Source organism: Triticum aestivum, chromosome 1A (assembly GCF_018294505.1).
Source record: "Triticum aestivum cultivar Chinese Spring chromosome 1A, IWGSC CS RefSeq v2.1, whole genome shotgun sequence".
Taxonomy (NCBI): domain Eukaryota; kingdom Viridiplantae; phylum Streptophyta; class Magnoliopsida; order Poales; family Poaceae; genus Triticum; species Triticum aestivum.
The window spans coordinates 127720761-127743685 of NC_057794.1; positions in this window are offsets into that span (position 1 = coordinate 127720761).

Here is a 22925-nt window from a genome sequence, read left to right on the forward strand (position 1 = left end):
GGCTCATACCTATGTGGCCGGTTGTGACGTTGAGCATTACTTGACATTTCTACAGATTCAATGTGCCTACTGTAACTCGGGCTCCGGCTTGGGTGAGGAGTTGAGTGAATCATATCTCGACTGTAGGAGTATGCATCCTGCTGGGCCAAAGCTGTCTGAAGTAGTTCTCTTACCCTCCGGGTTTCAATTGCTGCTGGCGAGTCGCCTTCCATCGGGAGAGCTGCCAATCGAGCCTACGCCGCAATGAGGTTCTCCATGGGGTTGGAAAAGTGACCCGGGGGTGTTGATATATAACAAGGAGGAGTTGTATTCATGTGCAGCGACTCCATGGTGCGTGGCTGAACTGGTGCACCGGGCGTCTCGACCTGGTTTGCCTCCGGTGGGTTGCCCCCTCTAGCTCTGGGTGTATGGAATAGATTCCTCAGATCCAGTGTTAGAGGCAGACGCGACTGAGTTTTTTGACGCCTCCTCCTCATGACTTCGTTTGATGAATTAAGATCCACGGAGAGCTAGAAGGTTTCTGCTTGAAGCTGTTGAGCACGAGCATCCAAAGCTGCTCGTTCTGCCGCCATCCGGGTTTCCTCCGCTGCAAAATTTTCCTTAGCTTGCACCATCTCCTCCCGTACGCGTGCCACTTCTGCATCATACTGGGCTTTATCCGCCGGCTCTACCGCAGCGGTTAATAGAGTCGTTAGTTTATCCATGAGGTCCATGAGAACTTGAGTCGGGGGCGCGCGGGGTCTCCTGACCCGGCAACTGCTCAATTTGGTGGCTCAAGGGGTCCGGAATACTGCTGCCATACGGTGTGGCTGCTGCTATTGCTGCAGTGGAGTTCTGCCCGGGCTGCGTCCCTGCCATGAAGACTCCGACCCAATTTGGCGGCTCAAGGGGGTCCGGAATACTGCTGCCATCGGAACAGCCCCCGAGCAAGCCGTCTTGCAGTTGGTAAAACGAGCCCGTCTCCCCTGTCGATGATGACGTATCAGAGCAGATGGCCGTCTCTCCACCTTCCATTGATCCTTAGGAGTATTCACCGCCATGGATGCAGCCTACGAAGGCATGCTTCACAACAGATTGAACATGGGTGGACCCGGCACGCTGAGCCATTTTGATGAGGTCGGTGTGGACATCCGGCTCAGGCTCTGACTCGCCGATCCGGCCAATGAAGACGTGAATTCCGCCGAAGGGGACCTGGTACCCGTACTCGATTGAGCCGGCCTCGGGGCCCCGGCCTTCGTCGTTGATGTAGATCTTGCCGCGACGACTCTTGGTCATCCGGCCCACAGCGTATCCCTTCAGCCCTTCGAAGTTGCCCTTCAAGAACTCAAATCCATCGTGCGCTGGCCCCACGGTGCGCGCCAACTGTCGTGGAGTTGACACGGCAGATGTCCTAGAGCAAGGACTTAGTCGTAGGGCCATCGCACTAGGAAGCTTAAAGGGGTTACTCGGGACAAAGGACATGAGAGAGTTTATACTAGTTCGGCCCCTTATGATGAAGGTAAAAGCCTATGTCTAGTTGGGATTGGTATTGCTGAGGTTTCGACTTCCAAGAGGCTCAATTGCCGGCTTGGTTATCGACTTGGTTGTTTCTTGCCCCAAACTGCCACTGGGTCGTCCCCTTATATACACGGGTTGACGCCAGGTGGTCTACAGAGTCCTGGCCGGCTCATAATCGTGTCCGTCTCGGTGACTTTCTTTACATGTCTTTCTGTACAAGTATTTCCTTACATGTGGCGGTTTACAATATCGGGCCTCAAGCCGGCCCCAGGCCTTTGGGCCTTCTATAAGACTTAATAAATTACAAACTTGGATGTTTACTGAACTTCTTGCGTAACCGCCATTGAAGCTGACCCGGCCCCTCCTGGGCGGGTCTCAATAGATAGTAATATCCCCAACAATACCCCTATATATATTATATTTTATATATTGTGTGCGGGTAACTTTAACTTTGAAAGATGGTCGTTGGATGAGCCAAATCCGATGGTCCAAAGATGGCAAATTTGAGCACTACTGTCTGTTGGATATCATCTAGATTCCACCAGATTTCGCCACATGTATAATCTAGAAGACTCCATGGTTGAACTTAAGCATAATGCACAAACATCAAAACACAAGCACTTCTTATTTGTTCTAGAATCTTCCGTATCAGAATTGCCCAAATGTTTTTCTACATGATTTGCCATTATTTGTTTTTACTTTATGTCTTACGGCGCACAATTCCATGAATCTTAAAATAGATTAGCTTTCTTATAAAAACTAGATGATTTTGAATGAAATGAACTATAAGAATTAAACGAACATCTACATCATGCATATATGACTCAAATCTTGCATGCTATAATGTGGTATTTATTCATAATTTGGTTGCCAAATCTCATGCGTGCAATGCACGTGTACCTTACTCTAGTCTAAATGGTGTTTGTGTGTGTGTTGTGCGTGTTGAGGTGCAAATTGTCTTTTTTGGGTACACATTAAGCTTGTTCTTATGAAATTTCAAGCCGCGCCTTGTTATGCCGAAAATTCAAGCTAGCGTCTCTGTCTATCGTGCTGGGAAACTTCCGCCTCTTCAACCCGCGCCTTGTTAGGCCGAAATATTTAAGATATATTTTTGTCTCATTGTGCTCCGACAATTCCCTCCATCTCAACCCGCGCCTTGCTATTCCGAAATTACAATGCGTGCGAAAACTCCCACCTCCTGTGAAATCCCGACACGTGAAATGCCCGTGGTACCCCTGAACCGAAAGAACCGCCTCAAATCGGTAGGGGTACTTTCGTAACTTACCCCACATTTCGGACAAGCGCGTCTCTAAGCTATGGTTCCCCACTGACATCCCATCCGCCCACCCATTTGTACACCGAGGCCGCGAAAACTCACGACAAAACCCCACACCATGCTCCGTCTGCCACCCAGCCGGAGCCTCTTCCCCGACGACGTCGTCCCCAGCAACACCTCGACGTCCCTCATCCACCGTACCGGATGAGGATCCGTCGTTGATCTCATTGTCCCGTCAGTTCAGCCACACCGTCCTCCACCTCCAAGGAGCTGCCCTGACGTTCCCCTCGTCTTTCGCGCCACCTCCATTCCCACACCGCCGTCTTCACCTACACCACCGGAAGAGCATCATCATCACCGTTTCCTCGGATGAAGCTGCGTCCTAATCGGCGCCACCAAAGAGATTGTACACTAATCGCCGCATTTTCTTCTTGATTCGATCTCACGGTGTTGCCGGCGCTCAGTCCCGAGCCGACACGGCACGCCTCCATCCACGGCGGCGTCGCCGGCCACTTCCACCACGGCGTCGCTCCCTCGGCGGCGACGTCCACATCAGTAGGACCTGCTGCTGCTTTAGCTCTCGCTCGCGCTGTTTCTCTGCTCTTGCTCTTGGTCCCCTGCCTAGTCTGCTCTTGCTATTGCTCTTGCTCGCGCTGCTGCTCTCGCTCTTGCTCTTGCTTGCGATGCTGCTCCGATTTAGCTACACTTCACTCTAATGATGCCGGGGTGAAGGAAGAACCAGCCGCAGCAGGGAGGGGGGCTCGCCAGAGAGGTACCCCACTATCTATCTTAGGGTTCAGGATGGGGGTGGTGGTCGCCGGCGGTGGCGGGGCGGTGGCGTGGGGATCGCCGGAGAAAAAGCTCGGCACGGGGGGGCCTAGAGGGATGCCGAGGCGGCGGCGGACCGGCGATGGGGTGTGTTTTCGGGGCGGGCGGGGCGGCGCACCGCCGGCCGTGGGCGGCGGGGGGCTACTGTTTGGCCGGCTCAGGGGGGTGGAGGTTGAAGATGAACCGCAAGCCCTTGATTTCGTATCCAACGGCTGCAAAATTGACATACCAGAGATGAATAAGTCAGTCGACTGACATGTAGCCTCACCTTGCTAGTGCGTCCAGTTTCGACAACAAAATTCAGTTTCGACAGCAAAATTTAGTTTCAACAGTTAAGTTCAGATTCGACAGTTAAGTTTAGTTTCGACAGTTAAATTCAGTTTGGACAGTTAAGTTCGAAGATGAGCGGCTGATGTATTTTACATCTAGCACTTTGTGTTTATGTATTTTATGTCATGTATTGGAGATGCTATTAGAATTCCACTCAGGTTAACGTTGTTCGTTGTCTCTCTTGTCCTGCTTCAGCCTCGGCGTCGTACAACTCACCAGAGCTGCTCCAACGACGAAACCCTCCATCACAGCGGAGCAGTACCTCGGGCTCCATCTCCAGACGCCTAAGATCTTCTTCCCCTCCTCCGACAGCCAAGTCAGCCGGAGCATCCTCACCGGCCAACCCAATCACGCTGAGATCGACATGGCTTCGCCAAAGAGGTTGTACACTTGTTGCATCTCTTTTTTACTCTACATGTTATATATATTGTCCACTGAGCACTCGTAGTAACGGGAAATACGATTATTTTATCCTACTATATGACAAGCAGTGAGGTACCAGGAAATTTAGCTATCCGTGATGGACTCTCTTGAACGTCATCATTATTTATCTCTGCGCGTTTGAGTTGTGCATTTGTCGATGGGCCTGGGAGTTGAGCTAGTATGGCAGTGGCCTGGGTCCAAAGTAATAGAAGTAGCACAAACATCGGAATTGGAAAGTAAAAGTGAATGAAAAACATCGGAATTGGAAAGTTTCCTATGGTACTACTTTTCATGAATTTGGTTCAAAGGAATGGAGCAAAGGAAAACTATAGGATTTGTTCCTTTAGTGTCTCCTTGAAAGAAAATTTCCACTTCTCCTCCTTTTCATATTCCTATTCATCAAGCACAAGACTAAGAGATAGTAGCATAATAGCATTATAACCATACATTTTCTTGTGGTTTGACTTAATATCACCATGCTTTTTTGCATCCTTTGATCTTCCAATTGTTGTGAATCAAACACCCGGATTGGCAGAAATCCTGTGTTTTTAAATTCTCTGTTTTGCACATGCATTCCTATCCTATTCCTGTCTATTTACTATCCCTGCATTGTTAGAATCCTCAAATTCAAACAAGCCATTACTCAATTACTTCTGTTACAGATATGTGTCAAAGAAAACCTTGTGTGGTTTGTCCTGCTCCTGCGGCGCTGTGTTCCACCCCAGCTCAGCTGCTCCAACAACGGAAGCGTTCACCACAGCAGGGATCCGCTCTCCAGACTGTCTTTCGCCGCCTCAGATCTTCTTCCCCGCCACCGGCAGCCACGGCAACTGCATTACCATCATCAACTGAGCAGATGACCTTGAGGACTACACGGGTCCGCAAGAGAGGTTGCACTCTTCCGTGTCGCTTACGTTATGCGTCGCTTAATATGATGACATGCTACATTATCGTCGTATTCACCTATGAGACTCCGAGTCAGGTCCAAACTAATGCTGAAACTTGAGTTTTAAAATGGTTGTGGGGTACATATTGGGGCAGAAATCAATACTATCTGTCTACTATCTGGTTAATCTCCGGTGTCTACTATGAGTTTCATGTTGGGTGCAAACAAACATTAAAGGAGCCATTATCTGTATTTTTTAACTAAAGCTATTATCTGCCTGCTATCATTGGTTTTGGGTCTATCCACAGTTTGCTACCATCACTCTGGATTTGTGCATGCACTCCTTACATGATCTCACTATGTTTTATTCCTATGCATGCCAGTTATTGTACACAATGGAACTGATCATGTAGAGAAAAAGAGACGATCCTTGCGTGGCAATAAAATTTCATGCAGACGTCGTTCCATGGTGGGTGCAAAGGCAGCCCCCTCCACCCATTTCGGATCATAATCAAGAGGAAGATATATAACTGTTATGAGGGGGATTCAGAAGGAGAAGACCACTCCTATTTACCCCATGAGGTCTTCGCTCTAACTTTGCATGCTGATGTTGGTAATATCATGCATATGGTGCCTTGCATTGCTTACTGTATACATTAAAGATGTCATCTGCTTAGTTTAGACATGCTTTGTGTCAATGCCATATGTTTAGTTTCTTTATCGTATATGTGAATCATGCAATGCCATCTTGTCTAGCCAGGCATCATATATGTGAATTTTGCAATGCCACCCTGGTTAGCCAGTCATCTTATATGTGAATTATATCATGCCATCATTTTTTATTACGTGTTAAATTTATCAACAATTTTAGTACATTCAATTACTCTTCCTGTGCATCAGCCATTTGACACGGTCATGGAAAAATCTGGAGTGGAAACAAGGTCTATCTAACGAAGCGCGTGTCTTGCTGGTTACCGATAGCTCCTCAGAGGAGGATTCAGAGACAGATGACCAGTCATATTTTCCCCCCGAGGTGCATGCCCTAACTTGGCAGGGTTATGTTTCTCATATCGTGCATATGGTATCTTGCATTGCTATGTCATTTGCTTAGTTTAGACATGCTTTGTGTGAATGCCACCTGTTTAGTGTCTAATTACCATATGTGTGAATTATGCAATGCCATCTTGTTGCAAGACATTATATATGTGAATTATGCAATGTTATCTTGTTGCAAGGCATTATGTATGTGAATTATGCAATGCCATGCTGTTTAGGAAAGCGTCATATATGTGAATTATATCATGCCGTCCTTTTTTGTATTTCTCATTGCTTTTGTCGACAATGTTTGTATATTCAACTGCTCTTCCTGTGCATCTGCCATTTGGATTGGTGATGGAGAAATCTGGAGTGAAAACAAGGTCTTCAGAGCAAACAATGCTACCTGCTGAAGCAGATATCTTGTTGGTTACAGATAGCTCTTCAAAGGAGGATTCAGAGGCAGATGACCAGTCCTATTATCCCCCTGAGGTGTATGCTCAAACTTGGCAGGGTTATATTACTCATATAATGCATATGTTGTATTGCAATACTTAGTTTTTACATCATATACATAATATTGAATGCCATCGCCTTAGTTGACACATCATATATGCGATTGCCCTCTGCTCACTTCCTTAGTATATAAATCATATATTTGAATTATGTCATGCCATGATGTTTACATAGACAGCATGTATCTGAATTATGGCATGCCAACCCATTTTCTAAAGACATAATATAGTTATATCATCTCATCCTATTTACATAGTCATCATATTTAAATTATGTCATTCTATCCGTGAACTATATCATGCCATCATGTTTCCATCGACGGCATGTTTGTGATTTATGGCATGCCAACCACTTTAATAGACACATCGTATAGTTATATCATGTCATCCTGCTTACATAGTCATCATATTTTGAAGTATGTCATTCTATCATGTTTAGTTAGCCATCATACATGTGAAATTGTGTCATGCTATCCTGTTTAATTAGTTATCATATATGTGAAATTATGTCATGCTATTCTGTTTGCTTAGACAACATAAATGTGAATTATTCCATGCCCTGTTTTCTTCCCTACTATCCATTGCACCTGTCTATCTTACAATGTCTGCACATTCAATTACTTTTCTTGTTTATCAACCATTTCAATTGGAGGGAGTGATGGCAGTATCTGTGGGAGTAAAAACATGGTCTTCAGAAAAGATCGTGCTACCTATCGATGTAGGTAGAACCACGGTTGTACTTGCCCAAGAACCAGCCCCACCACACATAACCCACACTCATGCAGATTGTACCCCTACCCAGTTGGACAGAGAACCAGCTACACCCCTTCTAATCCTAACCCCAGCAGATAGACACCGAGTTCCGTTGACACATCACCGTCTCCACCACAGAGCACCCAAACACAAGCAGTTAGTAAGGCAACTGCAGTGCCCAAATCACGAGGACCACCACTCCGAACCCGAAGTCAACGCTTAAAGCAGAAGAAGAACTGTTCTCAGGTCAGGTTCCGTAGCTATGGTTCATACTACTTTGCTCTTGCATCACTGTATTTACTGATACCAACTAATTTCAAATTTGAAGGATGCAATTGAAACTCCAATGGCGCAACAGGTATGTTTTAAACATGTTTCTTCAACGTGTTTGGATGTTTGCTGTTGTAACTTGCTCTATGTTGATTTCAATTTCAATTGAATAAACAGTTATGTTCTCATGCCATGCACATTACAAGTGTTGTTATTGCTGTGTAGTTCCCACACTTATATTCTATCTATGCTGCTTTGTCTTAAATAGATATGATTCGAACTGTATCTATCTTGATTTGGCAACATAAACTAGAATGATATAGACCATACAGTGACCATACTACATAGATATATGTTTGTTTCATGCTGTTATCCTGTCCACCTTACTACTGAACTGGTTACAATGGTTAATTAACCTGAGATGTGTTTGTTTGTTTCTCTTTTAGAACAAGGATAAAATATTGGAGAAGAGTACCCTGTTATGCAATGGTAAATGAAGTAATGCAGATAAGGTTCAAGATAGTGAGACATCCCTGTTGGTCTCCAAGAAAGCTGATAAAAACTATATTGAAGACACTGAGACAACCCCAAAGTCCTGTCTTGATGTAGTGTTCGAGTTACTGGCTACCACTGCTGGCACCAGCTCTTCGAACTCACTGCCTGAATCAGTTCGGCTTCTTGAGTCTCAACTTCAAGTTGAAAGACATCGATCAGATGTTATGCGACAGGAAGCCGAAGGATTGAGGAAGTCCCTGCAGAATTCAGATGCATACTTTCTGGTGTAACAGCAAGAGCTGGAGGACTTAAGCGCCAAACAAGAGAAACTTAATAAGCTTGCTAAGCATATTGCCAGCATTATGGGTACCCAGGATATTATTTCTTGAGCTCTTCTGAAGTGGTTTCAGTTCTGGACTTGTTTTGCTGCGTCGTTTATATGCTGATGTGTTCCCTATATTTGCACTGGTGGCGAACTTTGATGCCTAGTGGATGTAATATGTGTAATAGCCGTGATAGCCTAGTGTAAGTTGCTTACTTATTTATTTCCTTGTTGTCTTGTTTATTTGTTTGCTTGTAGTTAGTGCAGTTCTTTTTCTGCGGTTTCCTAGTGGCTGCAATAACCTATTTTTTAAAACTAGGCCACAATAACCATGGGCTAATATTTACTGTAGTGACACTGGGCCTCCTGCGGGTCGTAGAAACAGTGGGCCTTCTACGGGCCGTAGAAACAATCGGCCTTCTACGGGCCGTAGAAACAGTGGGCCTTCTATGGGCCGTATCATCAATGGGCCTTCTACGGGCCGTATCATCAATGGGCCTTATACGGGCCATATGATCGATTGGCCAAACATGGGCCAAACAGACCGCATTCTGGCCGTAAACGGGCTAGAGTTGGAATCATTCGTTCATGGGACGACCATAATGGGCCATCGTTAATAGGCCGTATTTGATGATGCTATGAAAACGGCCGAACGTATTAACGGACCACAAACGAGCCGACTGTAACCATGGGCTGAATTTGGCCCACAAGCAGAAAATGACAGTAACGGGCTGTAAGTAAACGAATGCTGGAAATGAGCCCAAGAATAAATGGGCTCTGAGAAGGCCGAAAGATAACATGGGCTGGAGACGGCCCAACGGAATAACGGGCCGTTAATGGGTATAAAGTGATACACTGTTCATTACGAGCCAGTTTCACCACGGGCCATTAATGGGTGTAAACTGATACACTGTTCATTACGGGCCAGTTTCATCACGGGCCGCTAATGGGCCAAGAGTTACAAAGGGCCTCATATGGGCTGAAAGACGTCATGGGCTATACATGGGCCAGAAGTGAAAACGGTCTGGAATCTATTGGACGGCCCAGATGACGCTACTGGGCCTAATTCGAATAGGGCGTAACGGGCCTTGGGTTAGCGGGCTGTAAATGGGCTATATGCGAACAGGCCGTTAACAGGCTTTCCATGGGAGGGCCTGCCAGCTTTTGACCAAGTCAAATGGGCCCGCCTTTTCACAGGAATGGGCCACTGTTGGGTCGTGCCATGTGTCGACGTATCATAGGCGCCTTCTGTCCAGTGAGTGGATGACATCTGTCCCAATGATGAGCCGACACGTGTTTCCTCTAGCCAAAGATGATTTTACATGTGGAAAATCCCCATTGGTCGGGGCTGTTAACGGGTTATCGGATCCAAAACCCGACCCGATAGCTTAACGGTGTTCCATTACGGTGGATGCCACGTGTCGGTCACCCTTGAGGAAAGCACTTCTGTGACACGCGATTTATTGTCATGGAAGTGGACACTTCCGTGATGATAATTTTGGTAATGTCATGGAACACTTCTATGACAGCACATGTATGACTATCTTGATTCTGTCATAAATTTGTCATGGATGTACATGCATGACAGAAAAAGCGACCTACTGTGACAAACACGTATCATCACGGAAGTGTATTTTTTTGTAGTGGTGGCTCCATTTCCGGCGAGGGGAGACCGGATTGGACGGGGCCGGCGAGGGTTAGGTGTCATGGCGGCGGCGAGCCTGCGGGAAGGAACTGAGGGGTGTTAGGGAGAGATAGAGAGGAGGGGAAGGAGAGAGGGTGCGGCGGCGGATCTGCCTGGGGTCGGGGATCTCCTGACGGAAGTGCTCGGCGGCGGCCATGCTCCGGCGACGTTTGGCGGGGAGGCAGCGACGAGGGCGAATGGGAGGTCGGGGCTGCTCCTTGCGGGAACGACGCAGCTCGGGGGCGGGCCCCAATGGGCTTCCCAGGGCCTGAAGTGGGTCCTGGCGGGCTTGAGGTGGTGGGAGGTTGGCCGGGACGCGTGGCCTTCCCGGATTGGCTGCGGGAGGTGGCTGGCGACGTCTCGGCCAGGCGCGCCATGTGGCGAGAAGGTGGTGGCTGGCGCCGAAAATCGAGGGGGAGGCGGCTGGCGTAGGTGACAAGTCGTGGCGGTGCGCTGACATCAAGGGAAGGGGCTGGCAGCTGCCAAAAATGGAAGGGGTCCTTCCTTTTATAGGCAGGGACTTGGGTTGGGGTTTTTGCTCGGTTTCGGAGCCATTCGCTCGCTATCGGACGGTCCAGAGCGGAGGGGAAGTAGGTGGGTTGCCGGTGGGCTGTGCAGAAGGCCTCGGGCTGAGGGGAGAGAAGAGAGAGAGAGAGGCCCGACAGTAGTTTCCGGAGACCGAAAACGTCCGACGATTTGACCGACTATATTGTCGCTATAGTTATCCGTTGGGGCATCAAACGGACTCCGAATGCGATGAAATTTGGCAGGCGGTCTACTGACAACATAATAACATGACACGCCAACTTTCAACCCATTCCGAGAACATTTTTCGGCCACTTATAAAATACTATTTCGGACGTGCCGCGGGCGCGTGCATGTGTGTCTGGACTCAGAACAGACAACGGAAGAACGAGGAGATTGGGACGGATGCAAGTTTTGAAAACATGATGATGCAAATGCGCATATTGACGTGACAAGATGCAACATGCAAGCGGATGACATGGCAACATCAGCGAATAACTGGAAGACACCTGGCGCAATGGTCTCGGGGCGTCACAACGCTCCACCACTACAAGAGGATCTTGTCTCGAGATCTAGGATGGCACCGGGGAAAACAGAAGAGGAAAGGGAAGAGGTAAAACTAAGTTGCTCCTTCGACAAATGAGTGAAACCAAAGAACCTTGAGAGGTTAAACATTTTGAGAAAAGAATACAACGGAGATGAACGAAGTTGAAAACACTCGGTTAGAAAAGAGGAACAAGGAACATTACAAGAACCTTGTAGGTTGAAAGACATAAGAAAAAGGGTTGCAATGGACAAGAAGTACATGCAAGCACTCTGGTAGAAACGAGATGTACAAGGAACAATAAGGATCAATTACGATAACACTCCCGTTGGAAATGGAAGGTAAAGAGTATGTGCTTGGCAAAATGAGAACACTTGGATGAGAGTCCGGTTAGAAGAGGAACGATAGACACAACACTCCGGTTAAACAAGATAGAGAAGGAATAAGAATGATATAAATTGGACAACACTCCGACTGTAAATGGAAGGAATTGAACATAAATTTGACAAGATGAGAGGATACTTGATGAGATCAACAACAACTGCCTCCGGAACTATTGAAAGAATGGCACAATGGGTAAGAACGATTTCAGACAGCACTCCGGTTGAGAAAGGATGGAAAACTTGATAAGATGAGAGAACTTGAATGAAGGACACGACACTCCGATTGAAAATGGATAAGAACACGGTCCTCACAGCCCGAGATGATGAGTGAATAGAGCAACATCACAATGCCTCCTAAAGAAAGAATAGAAAATAGATCACTGGAATGAAAGAATGGAGAAGAAAATGCCAACTTTTGCCACAAAAGAGCTTGGAGAGCACGCTTCCAAGAAGGTTATAACGGAGTTGTTGGAAAACCAACAACAAAACTAATAAACTTGTAGTGGGCTTATGGAAAACTTCTCAAAATTATTAGGTGAAATTCTGCCACTAACGGAAACAATAGATTGGATTGATATCAACAAGGAGACGAGAAAATTATTTCACCGGGAGGATAAAGGAAGAACTTGGGTCGTAGGTAACCATCACAAGGAGCAACATTACCAATGGAAGGCTTTAGGTGAAAACTATGCCAAGATAACTCCAAGGAAGGAAGTGATGGTTTTAAATTTCTCATTCCTGAACTTGTGAATCATGAAACACAAAGAAATTGTCAAAATGACATAACACCATCTCAAAAGATAAGGTAGAAAGAATTGCACCTCAGAATGCAAGATGAAGAATACTTGAGCTCCTTTGAAAAGAATCTCGATGAACACTTCAAGAATGAATTTAATCCTTGATGAACCACCATGTAGAGCCTCCATGAAGAACTCCAGTAACAAAATGATGATAAAAAGAAAGAGAAGTTGAAAACACAAGGTGAAGCCTTGTAATGATTAGTTGGAGCTTCGCGATGATATAACCGAAAAAAACTTGGAACTCCGGATAGAAAAATGAACAAATGAAATAAAGAATTTTGATGAACCTCCGGAATAAGGAATTAATTACTTGGATGAAACAAGAATAAGAATTACATTATGCGTATCATTCACCAATTTAACTTGATGACAAGCAACAAATTTGGCACACTACTTATTCCCGTTGAAAAGGATTGATGAGAGATATAGAGCAAACTTGAATGTGGCCTTGATGGATCCGCCGGTGGGGTTTGGAAACAACGAACGAATGGGCTCCGGAGAATCAAACTGAAAATACTCCTGAATTGCTTCGGATGGTGAAAAGAATTATCACAATCAGAAATAATTGTGAGAGGATGGCATCAAGCTAGAACCATGAATCTTGAAGGGAATGGAGTAAGATTTAAGAGAAACTCTTCTTCGGTCTTCACAAACGCAAGAATGACGATGGGAAACACCACCATGATTTGTTGAGGCACTCCAGAATGAAAATTATAAAGATTGAACCAACAACAAAAAGAATTTGATAGATCTTGGAGAAAGACATTTGACTGATGACAAATCATTCTTACGTCAAACTTTGAAATGAATTTGAGAATAATTCCGGGAAAACTAGAAGAGTCAGGTAAGATCCTGGGAAAAGACCTGTGGGTTAGGGCCCACTCAAAAGACACACCATTGGAAATGATTTTGAAGGAGAGATTGCACCGGGTGAATTAAATGGCTTGAAAGAGATAACAACCTCGAAAGAGCTTGAACGAATGCAGAGTGGAAACACAAATCTTCAAGATATCTTCAGCACGATAATTGAATAGCAAGAAGTGGAATGATAATGAGGTGCACCAGCATGAGAAAGCATTTGAAATGAGGAAAAGATATGATCGACAAAGCTTGATTTTAATCCACCGAAGAAGAAAATGAGTTAAGAGTGATGAACTTGAAGCTCCGTTAGTATCTTCTTGAGAATCACCGGATAAGAACATTGACGGAAAGGAATGGAGAGACTTCCCATCAATAAAAGGAAACTTGAATAAGAAATCTGAGTCCTCGAAGAAACAAAAGGGTGGGAGGGCGGGAAAACAAAGGCAACTTGGGATGGATGAAACAAAGACCGACGAGAATAATTAGAGTTGAACTTGCAGATATTGAAAATGATCAGATCCACTTGAAGAGGAGCACACCGGTTGAGAAGAAATTGAAATGACAAACTCAATTATCAAGAAGGATTAGTATTCACATAGAAATATGATAACACCACTTAGGAAAGGTATGGAATCAACACTTGACTTCGAAGCAACTCGAATACCACAACTGAAAACAAAAACAAAGGATTGGCTTGTAGAATAAGCCAGAAACAAACATATGATAGATCCCATATCGTATCATGTGTCTGTTGGAAAGATATCCTATGTGATACTTGAATTCCCACTTATAAACTCCCGAAACTTTTTGGTTATGCAATCAGGTGTTGGGGATACAGGGGAAGCATAATATCTCACACAAACTAACAAATCCTACATCCAGCTGTATCCATCCTTCAACACATAACCGAGAAACCTTCAGAAATCATTTACCTTAACCTTCGAAAAGAATCCATTATACGAGTTATGGCAATACTCCCGAACTCCCGCCCCAGTACTGGGTTGCGTCGAGGTTATCTCACCAACAACTGCATAAAAGAGATTTTCGATGCCGACGAACTCAGGTATTCCAGAACTGCAACGATAAAATTATGACGACAACACCTCGGAGCTCAACTCCCCGGGACACTGCCACAACCCCTAAATATCTGGAGGCATCAAGAACAATGTTCTCATCACAAAACCATCGGAACGATTCCAAGATACCTACGTTATCCTAAAAAAATTCATGAAAATTTGAGGAGAGAAGAGTCAAAACTCTATGTCAGGAGGCCTCACCAAAGCGACGAAGGGAATGAGGAGTAAAAAGAATCCTACTCTCCGATATATATAATCCTAAGACTCAAAACATTTTACTAGACTCAACAACATTAGCAATTCGATCAAGCAGGGGGCTCCTAAGTCAGGGAAGGCTCTGATTACCAACTTGTTAGACCCACGATGCGGCTATATCTCCCACGTGTCGGGGCACGACTTAGAGGCATAGCCGCATGGTAGGCATGCCGCAAGAGGGGTAATCTTTACACATCCCATGTACTGAATAAGAATGGGATAAAGAGTTGGCTTACAATCGCCACTTCACACAAATACAAGTTAAACATACATCATCCAGAATACAATCAAGGTCCGACTAGGGAACCAACATAAATAAAGACAAGCCCCAAATGCTAGATCCCCGATCGTCCCAACTAGGCTCCACTACTGATCAATAGGAAATGAAACAAAACAACGAACAAGATCTTCAACGAGCTCACACTAGAGCTCGGTTGCGTCATCTTCACTAGTATCATCGGCACCTGCAACTATTTGGAAGTATCTGTGAGCCACGAGGACTCAGCAATCTCACACCCGCGAGATCAAGACTATTTAAGCTTATGGGTAGGAAAGGGGTAATGAGGTGGAGCTGTAGCAAGCACTAAGCATATATGGTGGCTAACCTACGCAAATAAGAGCGAGAAGAGAAGCAATGCACGACCGTGAACTAGAAATGATCAAGAAGTGATCCTGAAACTACTTACGTTTAAGCATAACACAAGAACCGTGTTCACTTCCCGGACTCCGCCGGAAAGAGACCATCACGGTTACACACGCGGTTGATTCATTTTAATTAAGTTAGTGTCAAGTTCTCTACAACCGGAAATTAACAAATTCCCATCTGCCCATAACCGCGGGCATGGCTTTTGAAAGTTCAAAACCCTGCACGGGTGTCCCAACTTAGCCCATCACAAGCTCTCACGGTCAACGAAGGATATTCCTTCTCCCAGGAAGACCCGATCAGTCCCGGAATCCCGGTTACAAGACATTTCGACAATGGTAAAACAAGACCAGCAAGACCGCCCGATGTGCCGACATCCCGATAGGAGCTGCACATATCTCGTTCTCAGGGCAACACCGGATGAGCGCTCCGTGCAACTAAAACCAGCCCTCAAGTTTCCCTGAGGTGGTGCTGCAAACGACTCTAGTTTGGACCAATACTTAGAGAAGCACTGGCCCGGGGGGGTTAAAATAAAGATGACCCTTGAGAGCGCGACTCCCAAGGGAAAAGTAGGTGGTGGTGAGGCAAATGGTAAAACCAAGGTTGGGCCTTGCTGGAGGAGTTTTATTCAAAGCGAACTGTCAAGGGGTCCCCATAACACCCAACCGTGTAAGGAACGCAAAATCAAGGAACATAACACCGGTATGACGGAAACTAGGGCGGCAAGAGTGGAACAAAACACCAGGCATAAGGCCGAGCCTTCCACCCTTTACCAAATATATAGATGCATTAATTAAATAAGAGATATTGTGATATCCCAACATATCCATGTTCCAACAAGGAACAAACTTCAACTTCACCTGCAACTAGCAACGCTATAAGAGGGGCTGAGCAAAAGCGGTAGCATAGCCAAACAACGGTTTGCTAGGAAAGGAGGGTTAGAGGCTAGACATGGCAATACGGGAGGCATGCTATAGAAAGTGGTAGGTATCGCGGCATAGCAATAGAGCGAGCAACTAGCAAGCAAAGATAGAAGTGATTTCAAGGGTATGATCATCTTGCCTGAAATCTCGCAAGGAAGAAGAACGAGTCGAACGAATCCTCACAAACATGACGTTATCGGAACCAACCCGAAGAAGCAACACTGGAAAGAAGCAAACAACATAGTAAACAACCAACCCATCAACATGGCATGATGCACAACCAAGTATGATGCATGTCCGGATTAATGAGGCATGGCATGGCAAAGTGCATAAACAATACTACAAATTAAGTGGAGCTCAATATGCAACGAGTTGCATATTGACAGAACACCACATGTCTTATTTAGTTCTCTCTCATTTATGTACCCAACAATATTAAATGTTGTTAAACATGACAAGAGGTGAAGCATAATGAAAACTACCTATCTAAGCAACTTTAAATGAGGCCGGAACAACAAACAACAAGTCCGGAAACTCCTCATGTGCATATTTTTAGGTTTGGTACTGTTCTGCCCTAAGACAAATTTTAGAGTTCTTAAACATGCAAAGTAAGGTCACCGTGATAATCTATGCATTTTTCTACCCCATTTACATATAAAGTTTATTAGATTTGGAGCTATGGTTAATTAGTTATGAATTAAAGCATTTTAACATGGCATAGGAGCAAATTTAACCAAACAGCATTGTAAACATTTCAAACACGCATGAAAGTTGGACATTGTGAAACTAGATGAAAATCTAGGCATTTTACATATATGAAACATTTTAATATGATGCTCGGTTAATGAGTTATTATATGTATGAAGTCTAAGGGGCTTCCTGTAAAACTGGTTTATTTGGAAAATAGACAAATTCGCAGCAGGGAAAAAATAAGCCACGGGCCGAAACTGGCCCGAACTGGGCTGCACAGGAGCAAACAGGAGATGGGCTTCCTCACATTGGGCCTGGCTCAGTGGGGAAGCTGGATGTGGGCTGGATCTGGCTGCGGTTGGGCTGCGGCCCACGCCGTGGTCAACGAGAGCCAGACAGGGGCGTGCTCAAAGTGAAGCAGAGGGCGGCGGCGCTGGGACTTGCGGCGGGACGATAGAGGAGTTTGATCCGGTGATGGTCCGGTGGCGAAGATGGTGGGGCCCTGCCAGATCAGGGCGGATCTGGCCAGGGTGGCTCCATTTCCGGCGAGGGGAGACCGGATCGGATGGGGCCGGCGAGGGTTAGGCGTCATGGCGGAGCCGGGCCTGCGGGAAGGAACTGAGGGGGGTTGGGCAGAGATAGAGAGGAGGGAAAGGAGAGATGGCGCGGCGGCGGATCTGCCTGGGGTCGGGGATCTCCTGACAGAAGTGCTCGTCGGCGGCCATGCTCTAGCGACGTTCGGTGGGGAGGCAGCGAAGACGGCGAACGGGAGGTCGGGGCTGCTCCTTGCGGGAACGACGCAGCTCGGGGGCGGGCCCCGATGGGCTTCCCAGGGCCCGAAGCGGGTCCTGGCGGGCTTGGCGGTGGTGGGAGGTTGGCGGGACGCGTGGCCTGCCCGGATTGGCCGCGGGAGGTGGCTGGCGAAGTCTCCGACAACGGCGGCACGCCATGTGGCGAGAAGGTGGTGGCTGGCACCGGAAAACGACAGGGAGGCGGCTGGCGCAGGTGACAAGTGCTGGCGGCGCGCTGAATTCAAGGGAAGGGGCTGGCGGCTGCCAAAAATGGAAGGGGTCCTTTCTTTTATAGACAGGGGTCTAGGGTTGGGGTTTTTGCTCCGTTTCAGAGCCGTTCGATCACTATCGGATGGTCCGGAGCGGAGGGGAAGTAGGTGGGTTGCCGGTGGGCTGTGCAGAAGGCCTCGGGCTAAGGGGAGAGAAGAGAGAGAGAGGCCCGATAGTAGTTTCCGGAGACCGAAAACGTCCGACAATTTGACCGACTATATTGTCGCTATAGTAATCCGTTGGGGCGTCAAACGGACTCCGAATGCGATGAAATTTGGCAGGCGGTCTACTGACAACATAATAACACTGCTCGCCAACTTTTAACCCATTCCGAGAACATTTTTTGGTCACTTATAAAATACCATTTCGGACGTGCCGCGGGCGCGTGCAAGTGTGTGTGGACTCAGAACGGACAACGGGGAGAACGAGGAGACCGGAACGGATGCAAGTTTTGAAAACATGATGATGCAAATGTGCATGATGACATGACAAGATGCAACACGCAAGCGAATGACATGGCAACGTCAGTGAATAACTGGAAGACACCTGGCGCAATGGTCTCGGGGCGTCACACCATACCCTGTCCACGAGGGTGGGGGCGCGCCTACCCCCCTAGGCGTGCCCCCCTGCCTCGTGGGCCCCCTGGTGCTCCACCGACCTAAACTCCAACTCTATATATTCACGGTCGGGGAGAAAAAAACAAAGAGAAGGATTCATCGTGTTTTATGATACGGAGCCTCCGCCGAGCCCTAATCTCTGTCGGGAGGGCTGATCTGGAGTCCGTTCGGGGCTCCGGAGAGGGGAATCCGTCGCCATCATCATCATCAACCTTCCACCATCACCAATTTCATGATGCTCACCGCCGTGCATGAGTAATTCCCTCGTAGGCTTGCTGGACGTTGATGGGTTGGATGAGATTTATCATGTAATTGAGTTAGTTTTGTTCGGGTTTGATCCCTAGTATCCATTATGTTATGAGATTGATGTTTCTATGACTTTGCTATGCTTAATGCTTGTCACTAGGTCCTGAGTGCCATGATTTCAGATCTGAACCGATTATGTTTTCATGAATATATGTGAGTTCTTGATCCAATCTTGCAAGTCTATAGTCACCTATTATGTGTTATGATACGTTAACCCCGAAGTGACAATAATCGGGATACTTACTAGTGATGACTGTAGTTTGAGGAGTTCATCTATTCACTAAGTGTTAATGCTTTGGTCCGGCACTCTATTAAAAGGAAGCCTTAATATCCCTTAGTTTCCAATAGGACCTCGCTGCCACGGGAGGGTAGGACAAAAGATGTCATGCAAGTTCTTTTCCATAAGCATGTATGACTATATTCGGAACACATGCCTACATTACATTGATGAACTGGAGCTAGTTCTGTGTCACCCTATGTTAAAACTGTTGCATGAGGAATCGCATCCGACATAATTATCCATCACTGATCCATTGCCTATGAGCTTTTCACATATTGATCTTTTCTTAGTTACTTTTCCATTTCCACTGTTACAACCATTACAAAACCAGTATTGTTACTTTTGCCACCATTACCGTTACTTCCATATTACTTTGCTACTAAATACTTTGCTGCAGATATTAAGTTTTCCAAGTGTGGTTGAATTGACAACTCAGCTGCTAATACTTGATAATATTCTTTGGCTCCCCCTGTGTCGAATCAATAAATTTGGGTTGAATACTTGACCCTCGAAAACTGTTGCGATCCCCTAGACTTGTGGGTTATCACATGCTTCTAGAGTATTCAGTTTATAAAGAACGGAGTAATGCATTAAGTTAGATGACATGATGTAGAGGAATTAACTCAAGCAATATGATGAAAACCCCATCTTTTAATCCTCGATGGCAACAATACAATATGTGCCTTGCTGCCCCTACTGTCACTGGGAAAGGACACCACAAGATTGAACCCAAAGCTAAGCACTTCTCCCATTGCAAGAAAAACCAATCTAGTTGGCCAAACCAAACCATTCGAAGAGAATTACAAAGATATCAAATCATGCATAAAAGAATTCAGAGAGGATTCAAATAATATTCATAGATAAGCTGATCATAAATCCACAGTTCATCGGATCTCGGCAAACACACCGCAAAAAAGGCCCTGTTTGGATCCATGGATTAGAGTTAGTTTGGGTTAGTTTGGAATCAACTAACCCAAAAGTATCCAAACAGGAGGGTTAGTTTGGGTTAGATGCATCTAACCCACCCAAAAGAACTAACCCACCCAAGAGGTGTTTATTTGGGTTAATTCTTCTTGGGACCACTAAAAACACATTTTTCTCTCGCTCTTCCCGTAGCAGATCCCTCTTCACTTCCTCGAAGCTTCTCGTACTCTCCCTCCACCCCTCTCACACCTTCCATGAAGGCGCTTTGCCGTATCCGTGCTCCATCTAACCCTGCCATCCAAACATCTCTTTGGTTAGAGTTAGTTCAGGGTAAGTTCAGAGTTAGAATCTAACTCTAACCTCTAACTGAGTTAGAGTATCCAAACAGGGCCAAAGTATTACATCGAATAGATCTCCAAGAACATCGTGGGGAACATGGTATTGAGAATCAAAGAGGGAGAAGAAGCCATCTAGCTACTAGCTATGCACTCGTAGGTCTGGGGTAAACTACTCATGCTTCATCAAAAGGGCAATAGGGTTGATGTAGGAGCCCTCTGTGATCGAATCCCCCCCTCCGGTGGGGTGCTGGAAAAGGTCCCTAGATGGGATCTCACGGGTACAAAAGGTTGCGGTGGTGGAAAAGTGTTTTCATGGCTGCCTCTGGTGGTTTGGGGATATGTGGGAATATATAGGCGAAAGAATTAGGTCAGGAGGTGCACTAGGGGCCTACAAGGGTGGGGGTGCGCCTTACCCCCCTGGGCATGCCCTCCATCCTTGTGGCCACCTCATGGCTCCTCCGACTTCATCTCCAAGTCTCCTGGTTGTCTTCTGGTCCAAGAAAAATCATAGCGAAGATTTTATTCCGTTTGGTATTCCTTTTCCATGAAACTTTAAAACAGGGAAAAAACAGAGACTGCCACTAGGCTCTAGGTTAATACGTTACTCACAAAAATAATATAATATAGCATATTAATGCATATAAAACATCCAAAACAGATAATATAATAGCATGGAAAAATATAATATTATAGATACGTTGGAGACATATCACGCGCCTGCCCGAGCACCAGCCTTTAGTCCCGGTTGGTGGCTCTAACCGCGACTAAAGGCCCCTTTAGTCGTGGTTGGAGCCACCAACCGGGACTAAAGGCCTGGCTTCCCACCGCTCTACCTGGCCAAATTTCACCCTTTAGTCCCGGTTGGTGGCTCCATCCGGGACTAAAGGTGCCTCCTATATATACAACACTGATGAAATTTTCGTTCCCCATTCTCATCGACGCCGCCGTCGCCCGCGCCTCCATCACCCGCGCCTCCACCCACATTGGTCGACGCTGCTAGGCTGCCCCCGAGCCCATCCTCATCGCTGTCGACGCCATCGCATCTCTCCTCTCCGAGCTGATGCCGCCCCCTCGATCTCCTCCTCGACCTCACGCGCCGTCGCCGTCGCCATTGCAGTCGTCGACGACTCGCCTCGCCTCGCCTCGCTGTCGCCTCGCTGTGAGCCCCTCCCCCAGTCTTCTCCCTGCCGCGCCATGGCCGCCCCTCCCCGATCGAGCCCACACACACATAACACACACACATGATGCAAATTTATGTTTTAGATGATTTAGATTATTATTTTTTCACTCTATCTATGCATGTTTTAGTTTTTTTCACTACTTTTTTTTAGAATGTAATGTGTGTGTATATATATATGTATTGTAGATGATCATAGGAAAAAGTTGCATATAGGAAAAAGTTGCATACATACATATGATAGATGTTTTAGATGATTATTTTTTCACTATATATTTGTTTTTTTCATTATTTTTTCATTAGTTTTAGTTTTTTATACATATAGGAAAACGTTGAATAGAAAAAAGTTGACCATGTATTAATAATATTTTAATGCTAATATATCTTAATGTTGTATTTGCAAAAGTTTGTTATGATTTGCAAAATCAAGTGAAAAAGAATTACAAAAATCACAATCAAGCATTTAAAAAATGTTAAATTTGCATAGAATTTGTTCTCGACGTCAACGATGCCCGACCCGCATCCTTGTCGTCGACTCGTTCGCGACAATGTCCTGCTTCAGAGGTGCCATATCCGAGACTGGGATCCGCCGGGCTGGCACTGGGAGGTGCTACCTTCAGGGGCATGCATCTTGGTGAGGAACCCGGGTCTCGTCGTCGACCCGGAGCTTCTTTGGTGACAGGTGCATGGGCCACATTCGGTGCGGAGGCTGGCATCCCCCGCGGATGTGGTACGTCACTGTGTCAGGGAGGAGGACGAGCACGTCCATCGCTACATGGTTGCGTTGAACATCAGGTTCTCCAATACCTGGCAGGTTCTTTAGGGATCTGACCCAAGCTATGATCCCTTGATCGTTCCTTCTCTTTGGGTGTCCACCACGTGTGATGTTAGCTAGTGATGTTATATATATATATGTGATCATATTTAAGATGTATTAGTGATAATACTTGACATGTATTCGAGATTATGTTCAATAATATTCGAGACAATGTATTCGAGATTATATATTATTTGATAATATTCGAGACTATGTATTCGAGATTATATTTGATGACGCATATTATCTGGATTATTCGAGATGGATATTATCTACTATGATTTAGTTTTTCCTTATTGATTGCATACATTCTAATTTGAATACTAATTTGTTTATCTTTCTTTTGGATTAGTTAAAAAAATCTATGAACAATACCGGCAGAGAACGTGAA